The 11,575-nt window shown below is 42.2% G+C and overlaps 1 protein-coding gene across 1 annotated transcript in view; it reads right to left on the bottom strand.

Annotated features, from left to right (window-relative positions):
- Window positions 1–7,440, bottom strand: part of NEDD9 (neural precursor cell expressed, developmentally down-regulated 9) — a 157,800-nt gene extending 150,360 nt beyond the window's left edge. Inside the window, exon 1 of the mRNA XM_030552400.1 lies at window positions 7,276–7,440. The gene's annotated coding sequence lies outside the window, so the exon portion shown is untranslated. The remainder of the gene's footprint in view (window positions 1–7,275) is intronic.
- Between the last annotated feature and the right edge of the window lie 4,135 nt (window positions 7,441–11,575).

Here is an 11,575-nt window from a genome sequence, read left to right on the forward strand (position 1 = left end):
TCTTGTATGCCTGAAGTTTTATAACAATTGGGAGCTGTCTTTTTTTTTTTTTTAATGAAAGTCAGTTCCTTTCCAAAGAAAAATTTCCTGTGTGAATAGATTGTAGTTTAACAGCAATCAAATGCTCACTCCGTATTTTTTTTTTTTTTAACTCTGGCACATCATAGGACTAAGAACCTTATCTTGACACCCTCAACTGGCGTTGAAATTAACGGTTAATTAGACTTGAATGGGCATTCTGCTCTAAGACTTAGTATTATGAAGTGCTGAGCACCTCCTGATTTATTATTTATAGGATTTTCTTTTGTGCTTCGTATTGTAGTCACTGAATAAATCACAAACGTTAACATATTAAACCCCCATAACACCACTCTGAGGTAGGGAGGTGTTATCTTCATTTTTAAAGATGGAAAAACTGAGGCACAGAGAGATTAAGGCTGCATTTAAGCAAATCTCTTAAGCATGTAAAGTCAATGGGCTATAAAGCCATGCCTTAATGTTGAAAAGAGCAGCATTACCATCTGAAGGATTTTCCCTAGGAAAACTCACTGGTTTGCCAGAAAGGCATGTGGCCTTTAATTATGGCTTAATAAGGAAAGCCACCTGAGCCCCTATTTGGCAGAGTTACCAAGAGGAACAGCAAGGGATTATGAGGTAGCGGAGAACATACCAAATGATTCCTCTCCCTGGTTTCTCAGTCAGTCACGGTGTGGTCAGAGGAGGAGGAAAGAAGGGTACAGTTGACACAGTCAATAGCTGTTCTTAAAGACACAATTGAACTTGTTTATGTTCACAGCAATGAGCTATATATGTCCTCTGCCTCTATTGAAATGGGACCCTGCCAGTTTCATTTGGAAAAATGTTGTTTTATTGGTACATTCTTCTGAAAAGCTGAATCCCAAATCAATTCCGTGGATTCGACAGGAAAGTCTCTGTTTCCATTACCCACTCCAGAGTCTCTGCTAGTTATTTGCAAATGTTGGCACCTTCGAAGAGACTTCTGATGCGATTGTCATTAACTGGGATATGGAGATGACTTTTTAGCTTCTCTGTTTTGATCTACTGTGTCTGACCAATTGCTAAATGAAAACAAATAACCTTTGGATTATGCCAGAATAGGAAGGCTTGCTCTGGGGAGTTTGGTAGAATCAAGGCCGGCTCCAGGGTTTTTCCCGCCCCAAGTGGAGGGGGAAAAAAAAAAGCTGCTATTGCGCTCGGCAGCAATTCGGCGGTAGCTCCACTGCCTCGCTATCTTCTTTGGCTGCAGGTCCTTCCCTCTGCGAGGGACTGAGGGACCCACCCCCGAATTGCCGCTGAAGAGCCCGACCTGCTGCCCCTTCCCCTTGGCCGCCCCTAGCACCTGCTTGCTGAGCTGGTGCCTGGAGCTGGCCCTGGGTAGAATTCACATGCTGGAAAAAACAAATATCTACATGGTGCAAAGTAAAATTATGGCACCCTGGGAACAAATCACCTGTTCTATTGCTATTCTATTGAATCTCTTATTGAATGTGTATTCTCATCACTGTGACACCATGCTTAGGTTATGGTAACCAACCACCTAAAATAAGGCAATTTTAATATCAAAAAGAAACTTGAGCTTTCAGAGTGATCAGATTTTCTTAGAGGGTTGTCGTGCTCTGTCATACCCGAATAGATCACAACAGTAATAAATCCTAGGGATTATTTACTGTTCAAATATGTTATCATGGAGTTCCTGGACCATCACTGCCCTAAAGAGCACTTTGGTCTCTGGTTAGAAGAATCGCTCAGTAATCTAAATGACAGTAAGCATCAATTAAGATTTAGGTCGGAGACTGAAAACTACCCAATGATTTAGTTTCAGGGATTAAGGAAGACAAAACCTTGCTGACTGCTGGATAAGATTCACATTCCTTTCCATTGTGATCATCCTACATCAAGGAAATGTTTGAAATTTTGGCAGCCTCTTATGATATCCCTGCTAAAGTTATTATATGGTTTTAAATGATTTTAAAAAAATACAGAACTGTAGCACAAGTGTGTTATATAAATCTTCACTGGTAGCACTGTCCCTTTTAGAAAAAGAATTTGATTGATGTTGTTTCCCAGTGGGTGACCTTTAAAAGAGATTACATCAAATAGAGGAACAGAGCTCCAGAGTCCCACCCCCAGCCCAGCTCCCCCTGTCCTAGACTTTATCCGCAACCCACTCACTAAAGAATTCCTTTATTCAACTCTGTAATTTGCAGCAACAGAATTAATTAAAAATGTCTGCCTCTTTAAAAACAGAGCTTTCTCTCATATCAGTTTATGAGGAGTAGGAGATGCCACCATGGGCTGCTAGACTGTAACCTGGGCTCTATGCACCCACAAAGGGGATCAGGTGGGAGTAAAAATCTCTCTCACAGTCTTTCACGGACTGCCCAGCCCTTGGATCTAAATGCACAGGGATAAGTGGGTGCACACTACTTATTTCCCTCTGCAGTAGGTATATGGGGAGTGGGCAGGGAGTGACACACAAGGGGGATGAGAGATCTGAGATTGGGAGCACTGATGAGTCTGAGCAGAGCTGGGCAAATGTTCCACATCAAATAATGCATTTGACAAATAGAGCCCTGTTTCTGGTCACAAAGAACAATTGTTTGCTGTTAAAAATTATATGTTATGCACACATACGTCAACCTGTGCACTGTTTATTAACTTTTCACCATGTGAGCACTGTTTTAAGTATTTGATAGTAATCATGATTTGCTTTTTGAGCAGCTTTGTTTGCCCATATAGGCCATATGCCTGTTCCCTGGCTAAATGAGCTTAACAGTAGTTTAATCATAAATTTGAATTTTTACGATTACAGATTTGAGATCTGCTTTCTGTCAATGTTTGTTTGTTTCTAATAACATTCCTACCATTACATATGTTTGGTAGAATGTTTGCAAAATGCTAACACTAAAGCAGCAAAGAGTCCTGTGGCACCTTATAGACTAACAGACGTTTTGGAGCATGAGCTTTCGTGGGTGAATACCCACTTCACTCACGAAAGCTCATGCTCCGAAATGTCTGTTAGTATATAAGGTGCCACAGGACTCTTTACTGCTTTTACAGATCCAGACTAACATGGCTACCCCTCTGATACTTAACACTAAAGTGGAGAACTCAGGCAAAGCAAAGCCAGCCAAAGTCGATTTGTTTCAAAACATAATCTAATATAATGGAGATGTTCTTTTGCCCAACTCAATAATTGAGTGTGTGTTAGGCGTTAGATTAATTATTAGTAACTATTACCCTATGTAGATTATTATGGGCCAGATTATCTGATGGCATAAATGTATGAAAGTCCCTGGCAATCATTAGAGCTGTGCCTTTTTACATTGGCAGCGACTGGCCCTGTATTTTTTTATGCATCTAGGATGCTACTACAGCAACTGGACATATTCTATAATAACCCCTGCAAGTTTGTGTTTCTTTGTGGACTAGGCAACTAAGTGTGACCTTTAATATGATTGGTCATACGTCTTTGAGTGAAGGCAGTGTCACTGTCTTACTGCCCTGTGTAGCCATATTTAGAGCCTGAGACCAGCATATTCTCATTATATTCATTTATATTGAGTACAGGCAGCAGACAGACCTTTTGCTTGACAGTCTAGTCATTTCAAAGAACTGTAACTGTAACCAAAGTTGCTTATGAGATGCAGGTTTTGGGAGTGGCAGCCCCAAATAGCCAAACTAAGGCTACCTGGTCCAGACACTCATAAGGTATTTGGGCTCCTAACATCTACTGAAATAAGTTAAGAGCCTAAGTGCCTTTGAGGCTGTGGGCCCCTGGTCCGTTAAAGCAAACACCAACATTATCTGGTTTTAAGAAATGTTTTTCCTGAGAAGCAAACAAAAAAATGTCATGTTCCAGATATCAGGAAAAAGAACAGGCATACTTGTGGCATCTGAGACACTAACAAATTTATTGTAGCATAAGCTTTTGTGAGCTACAGCTCACTTCGTCGGATGCATGTAGTGGAAAATGCAGAAGGAAGATATATATATATACACAGGGAACATGAAACAATGGGTGTTACCATACACACTATAAGGAGAGTGATCAGTTAAAGTGAGCTGTTGTCAGCTGGAGAGAAAAATAACTGTTTGTAGTGATAATGAAAATGGCCCATTTCCAGCAATTGACAAGGAGATATAAGGAACAGTAGGGGGGTGGGGGAGGGAAAGATAAGCATGGGGAAATAGTTTTACTTTGTGTAATGACCCATCCACTCCCAGTCTTTATTCAAACCTAATTTAATGGTGTCCAATTGGCAAATTAATTCCATTTCAGCAATCTCTCGTTGGAATCTGTTTTTGAAGTTTTTTTGTTGTAATATTGCGACTTTTAGGTCTGTAATCAAGTGACCAGGGAGATTGAAGTGTTCTCCAACTGGTTTTTGAATGTTATAATTCTTGACATCTGATTTGTGTCCATTTATTCTTTTACGTAGGAACTGTCCGGTTTGGCCAATGTACATGGCAGAGGGGCATTGCTGGCACATGATAGCATATATCTCATTGGTAGATGTGCAGGTGAACGAGCCTCTGATAGTGTGGCTGATTTGATTAGGTCCTATGATGGTATCTCTTGAATAAATATGTGGACAGAGTTGGCAATTGGCTCTGTTGAAAGGATAGGTTCCTGGGTTAGTGTTTTTATTCCAGATACTTAGCCTCATTGTGATACTGTCATGCTATTTCTTCTTCTGGTATGCCTTGCTTACTATTTCTATGATGCTTTAATATTTTGAATACTTGCTAGAACTACCCCCTTGAATCAATACAATTTATTTTAAAGGAAGCCTTATTGCTGTGAACAGGACTGAAACTGTTACTACTCCTGTATTAGCAGCAAAGAGTCCTGTGGTACCTTATAGACTAACAGACGTATTGGAGCATGAGCTTTCATGGGTGAATACCCACTTTGTCGAATGCATGTAGTGGAAATTTCTGTATTTCTCCTGTATTGTCTGCTGTCTTACCTTGGGAGCCAGACCTTTCATGGGTATAACTCAGGCCAGCTCCATTTACTTCAGTGGAGCTGTGCTGACTTTTACTAGCTGAGGGTCTGCCTTTTGCTGTTTACATGCATTCAGTCAAGCTGTAGTGACTGCCATCCCTCTTGGACAGGGGTGGCCAACCTGTGGCTCCAGAGCCACATGCAGCTCTTCAGAAGTTAATATGCGGCTCCTTGTGTAGGCACCAATTCTGGAGCCGGAGCTACAGGCACCAACTTTCCAAATGTGCTGGGGGGTGCTCACTGCTCAAACCCCTGCTCTGCCACTGGCTGTGCCCCCAGTCCATCCCTTCTCGCCCCATCCCCTGAGCCTACGGTGCCGTCGCTCCTCCCGCTCCGCCCCCCCGAGCCTCCTATATGCCACAAAACAGCTGATCGGAAGGTGCGGGGGAAGGAGGAGGAAGCATTGATCAGCAGGGCTGCCAGTGGGTAGGAGGCACTGGGAGCGGGGTTGGGGGACTGATGGGGGGCTGCTGACATATTACTGTGGCTCCTTGGCAATGTACATTGGTAAATTCTGGCTCCTTCTCAGGTTCAGGTTGGCCACCCCTGCTCTTGGACCTTCACGGAAATAAGTTGTGAATCGTAAAGCTGTCAAGCTGAGCAGTGATTTTAGATAAACACAATAAACATTGCTTCATTACACTTTGCCTTGTTATGATTACTTGCTCATGTGCTTTGCTAGAGATTTTTCAGGCCATATGCTGCTTTGCATTCAACAGCTTGATTTGGCAGACTGGCAGAAGTGGATAACAGTAAAGAGTGTGAGGCACGTTCTGCCCTCCCTCGCACCCCAGGCAACCTCACTGAATTAACAATTCCTACGTCACTGACATTAGCAAGCCTTCAGTAAACCTGCATTCTCTTGCATTTCTTTGTCTGCCTGAATTTCTCTTTGTACATCCTGTACACATGTAGCTGGGCGGACTATTCACAGTGAACAAGTTAGCTGAGGAATGTATCCCCTTTTCATATTCAAAAATAATCCACTACATGACTTAACTTTTCAATGAATTTGTTAGTTAATTGTTCCACAAATATTAAGTCAAAATCATTTTAACCTATGGACTAACTATCACTTAAAATGCTCCCTGGTCATGATTTGCTATTTGGCCCCCTAAATCATTGTTCTGTAGGATTGCTGAATGGTGACTTTCAAAGAGCTTTCAGTGAGGCTATATTCTGGCACATGTTATCAGCTAATATTTCCTCTAATATTCACGATACTTTCTCTGTCTGGAACCAAATTGTAATCAAGTTAACATTTGTGGCAAGAGATATAAAGAGGTGGCAAGTACCACTAATCTTTCTTCAAAGATTATTCACAGATGCTTTTTGCTTCTGTTCAAGCTTTTTAGAACAAATCAAATACCTTCCATACTTGAAGTACAGAGAAGACTACAACACACTTAGCCCAACACCAGGGACCAGCAAGGAGCAGTATGCTTGACCAGTCATTACACACGCCCATGTCATTTAGAATCACGTATAATAAAACAAATGAATACTTCCCTGATTAAAATTCAAGCAAATGAATACAAAGACAGTTGGTTAAAGTCTGAAAGAAAAATCACAATGACCTTTGAAACAGAAATATGGGGAAAAGTGCACTAAGAATCACCACCTTGGCCTTCAATCCCTGCTTTAAAGCATCCCTAGGACTTCTTGTACTCTTTTGTTTGCCCTTTGGTTAAAGGTTGGGTTAAAGAGCACCACTTTTAGGCTACCAATTTTTTCTGGTAGCCTAGCCTACCATTTTAGATAAGTATAATATATTCAACTGTAACAATACAAGGAGAAACTCTTTGCCTGACAAATACAATACAAAAATTGTATTTAAGTGTTGATCATCTGCACGGTAGTGTGCACGTCAATAAAAATAAGGACACCTTCCTCTGAAAAGAGCTTGCAATCTAACATTTCCCATCAATATATAGCAGATATGGGTGAACCCTAAAAGACACTGGAAGAGCTAAGCTGCAATGGCAGACTGCAAGGAGGGAGACACTGTTGCAGTTAAAGCACTTGGAGCTGCAAGGTGCTGAGGAATCTGTCTGTGAAGAAACACAGAATTTAAGCAGATCAGTGGGATCACTCATTAAAGTTAAGCACATACTTAATTGCTGTGCTTGATTGAAGCCAGATTGCTCAGCACCTGGCAGGATCAAGCCCAAAGTAAATAGAGGAGAAGACATGTCTGAGGCATTTGCAACAATGGCAGGCAGTGTAAACAGAGGAATACTCACCTTGGGCAGGAATATGCTTTTTAATGTGTCATCTTCCCTTCACTTTCGCTTTTGCAGCTTTGCTTCTCTTGTTCCTAGTCTTAAATCCTCGGTAAGGTTAATGTAGCATGATGAGAGAGTGTTGTACATTAATTAATTATAACACTCTCTTTGGAGACCAAGAAGTCTGTTGGAAGGGTAAATTTTGAACCCTTTTTTTAGAGAAACCACAAACGTTTTTCCTTCCGCTTTTACTCACTGAGATGGTGATGGCTTAGTTACATTTCCTCCCAGGGTGATTAACTGTTTTTGGCAGGGCCTTTCAATATGTTCAGGTTAAAGGTTTCTTGAGTAAGAAGATAAGAAATGAAAATTCCATGTGTATCTTTACTTGTTTTTAAGTCAATGGAGTTACACAGTGTAATAATTTAACTCTTTTACTTTTATTTATTTGGAAGACCAAGTTGCTAAGAAGACTTCCTGCCCCTCTTATTTCTGGGCTTCGAACAGTCCTACCCCTATGAAAAGTTTTATCTGTGGCTTAAAGGGGACAATTTCAGGCCCAAACCTGCTCTGTGAAGAGGAGATACTTAGAGCTATGTGTCCCAGCAGTGGGTATCAAGGTATGAAATCCTGCTTGGATCCTGAAGGGTTGCAAGGGCAACCACATAGAAGTTATGGGTAAAATTTTCAAAAGCACCGAAGGGTATGTCTACACAGTGGGCGACAGCCTGTAGCAGCGAGCCTCAGAGCCCAGGTCATAGAATCATAGACTTTAAGAAGGGACCATTATGATCATCTAGTCTGACCTCCTGCACAGGCCACAGAATCTCACCCACCGACTCCTGTGTCAAACCCCTAACCTATGTCTGAGCTATGGAAGTCCTCAAATCATGGTTTAAAGATTTCAAGGTGCAGAGAATCCTCCAGCAAGTGACCCATGCCCCATGCTGAAGAGGAAGGCGAAAAACTGCCAGGGCCTCTGCCAATCTGCCCTGGAGGAAAATTCCTTCCCAACTCCAAATATGGTGATCAGTTAAACCCTGAGCATGTGGGCAAGACTCTCCAGCCAGACACCCAGGAATGAATTCTCTATAGTAACTCAGATCCCACCACATCTAACATCCCATCACAGGCCATTGGGTATATTTACTGCTAATAGTCAAAGATCAATTAATTGCCAAAATTAGATTATCCCATCAAACCATCCCTTCCATAAACTTATTAAACTTAGTCTTGAAGCCAGATATGTCTTTTGCCCCCACTGCTCCCCTTGGAAGGCTGTTCCAGAACTTCACTCCTCTGATGGTCAACAGCTACAGCCCTGAAAATAGCTGTGTAGACATTGTGGTTTGGGCCCTGAAGTGTAGGGATGGGGCCAGGGAAGTGGGGGGCTTTAAAGCCCAAGTTCCAGCCTGAGCTACAACATAAACACAGGTATTTTCGGCACCATAGTGTGAGCCCCCTGAGCCCAAGTCGGTGGACTTGCTTGCAGGCTGCCATTCACTGTGTATACATACACTTAAGCAACTTAAAATCCCAAGGACACACTTAAAACACTCCATTGGTGCCACTGTTGTGCTTTAATGAAGATGCTCTAAGTCAACAGGAGAGAGTTCTCTTGCTGGCATAGTTAATCCAACCCTTCCCCGCCACCTGCCCCCCCGAGAGGTGGCAGCTGTGTGAATGTGAGAAGCTCTCCCACCAACACAGTACTGTCTACCCAGGGGTGTTAGGTTGATATAACTATGTCACTCAGGGGAGTGGATTTTTCATATCCCAAAGCGACATAGTTATACTGATATATATCTGTATTATAGACCAGACCTAAGATCCTAAGATCCAAAAGTGACTCAGGAGCTTAAGCTGTGTTGACGTTCAATTAGACTTGGGCACCTAAATGCCTGAGTCACTATTCCAAATGGGACTTGGCTCCTGTCATAAACAGATAGTTAAGGGTTAATGTCTCTTTTGCCTGTAAAGAGTTAAGAAGCTCAGTAAACCTGGCTGACACCTGACCAGAGGACCAACGGGGGGCAAGATACTTTCAAATCTTGGTGGAGGGAAGTCTTTTGTTTGTGCTCTTTGTGTTGTTGTTGTTCGCTCTTGGGACTAAGAGGGACCAGACATCCATCCAGGCTCTCCAAATCTTTCTGAATCAGTCTCTCATGTTTCAAACTTGTAAGTAATTAGCCAGGCAAGGCGTGTTAGTCTTATCTTTGTTTTATCAACTTGTAAATGTTTCTTTTTGCTCAAAGGATTTTACCTCTGTTTGCTGTAACTTTGAACCTAAGGCTGGGGGGGGGGGTCCCTCTGATCTATAGGAATCTGATTACCCGGTAAAGCATTTTCCATCCTGATTTTACAGAGATACTTTTTACCTTTTCTTTCTTTAATTAAAAGCTTTTTTTTTAAGATTTTTCGTTGTTTTAAGATCCAAAGGGATTGGATCTGTACTCACCAGGGATTGGTGGGGGGAAAGGAGGGGGATAGTAAATTTCTCCTTGTTTTAAGATCCAACGGGTTTGGATCTGTGTTCACCAGGGAATTGGTGAAGTCCCTCAAGGCTACCCAGGGAGGGGACGAAGTTTTGGGGGAACAGAGAGTGCACCAGACACTGGAATTCTGGGTGGTGGCAGTGTACCAGAGCTAAGCTAGTAATTAGGCTTAGAAGTGTCCATGCAGGTCCCCACATCTGTACTCTAAAGTTCAGAGTGGGGAAAGAAACCTTGATAGCTCCTAAAACACTTCAGGTGCAGCAGCATTAGAAATGTTTATCTTGTGAGACTGCCAAAACCCAACCCCGGGGTGGAGCCCGACAGTCCACTCCACCTCCTGCTATACTGTCTCACGTGGGGCAGGGCCAGCTCCAGCTTTTTTGCCACCTCAAGCGGCAAAGAGAAATAAATAAATATATACGTGTGTGTGTGTGTGTATATATATATATATATATATATATATATATATATATATATATATATATATATATATATATATATATATATATATATATATATATATATATATATATATATATATATATATGTTTAAAAAACCACGATCGGCTGCACTTCGGTGGCTGCTCTACCGCGCCACTTGGTAATTCGGCGTCCGGTCCTTCCCTCCAAGAGGACTGAGCAGCCCACTGCTGAATTGCTGCCAAAGACCCGGATGTGCCTCCCCCTTCCATGGGCCACCCAAGCACCAGCTTGCTGCGCGTTGGTGCCTGGAGCCGGCCCTGCTTGGGGGAGTAGTTTCATCCCAGACTGAGTGAAAGCTGGAGAAAAAAGAATGAGCTAATCATATGACCCTCCCCCCAAATTCTGTGTCAGTGAAGAGAGCAGACCCATCAATCTGGTAACTGGGTGTGGGGGAAGGAAGATAAGTACATGCCTCTCCTCTCTCACCTTGGAACCTCAAACCCTGCTCTTTTTTTTTTTTTTTAACCCAGTGACCCATTTTATGGACTCTATGCCCCTGCTGCAGCTGCAGTGATCATACTGTACTAGGTTTCCACCAGCCAGATGGATGCAGATCGTAGAATCTTCCGATGGCTGCTTGAGGGACTTGAACTGCATCTCGCTCACAAGGACTGGGTGAAGAACTGCACTGTCCTTCTTTTACACTGTTCAGCCACCATGCCAGAACCTGCCTAGCAATCTCATTGTTTAGACATTTCGGTCAAAGTTTAGGCCTATCTGAGCTCTCGAGTGGCTGCTGTGTCACTCTTGAAGAGGGGAGAGTGAGTGATATTCAAGGAGATAAGGAAACATGAAACTCAGTAAGAAATCTGAGAGGGATTAGTGAAGACAAGGTCCAAGGACTGACCCTGTCAGTGAGTGTGAGAGTTAATCCAGAGGTAGGTCAAAAGAGGTGGATCAAGAAAGGAAAGTGGGAGGCAAGAAGGTCTGGCAGGTCATCAGTGGGAAAAATGAAGTTACCAAAAATGGGAGTAGGAGTTAGCAGAGGAGGAAGAGGTAGCGTAATAATTCATTCCACTTTAACTTTTAGCCTCATTACACCAGACTACAGTGCACAGAGTAGAACAGCTCTGTCTGAGAGCAGAACTACTTAAGCACTTCCTCAGTGGAAAAGATGCAAATTATTTTAGATTTGTTTACTCTGAAATATTTTTATGAATTTTACATGGCTTAAAACTATGAAAACTCTCCCTTCCCCTCCAAATCCATTCTCTACAGAAGACACTAAACACATGGGATTACTAATCACACAATAAAACAGGCACTGTTTACATTTTTATCTTTATTTAAACTGCCTTTCTGCTTACGTTAGTTTTTCCATTTATGACACATTTTTAACA

The sequence above is a fragment of the Gopherus evgoodei genome, chromosome 2 (assembly GCF_007399415.2).
Source record: "Gopherus evgoodei ecotype Sinaloan lineage chromosome 2, rGopEvg1_v1.p, whole genome shotgun sequence".
NCBI lineage: Eukaryota > Metazoa > Chordata > Testudines > Testudinidae > Gopherus > Gopherus evgoodei.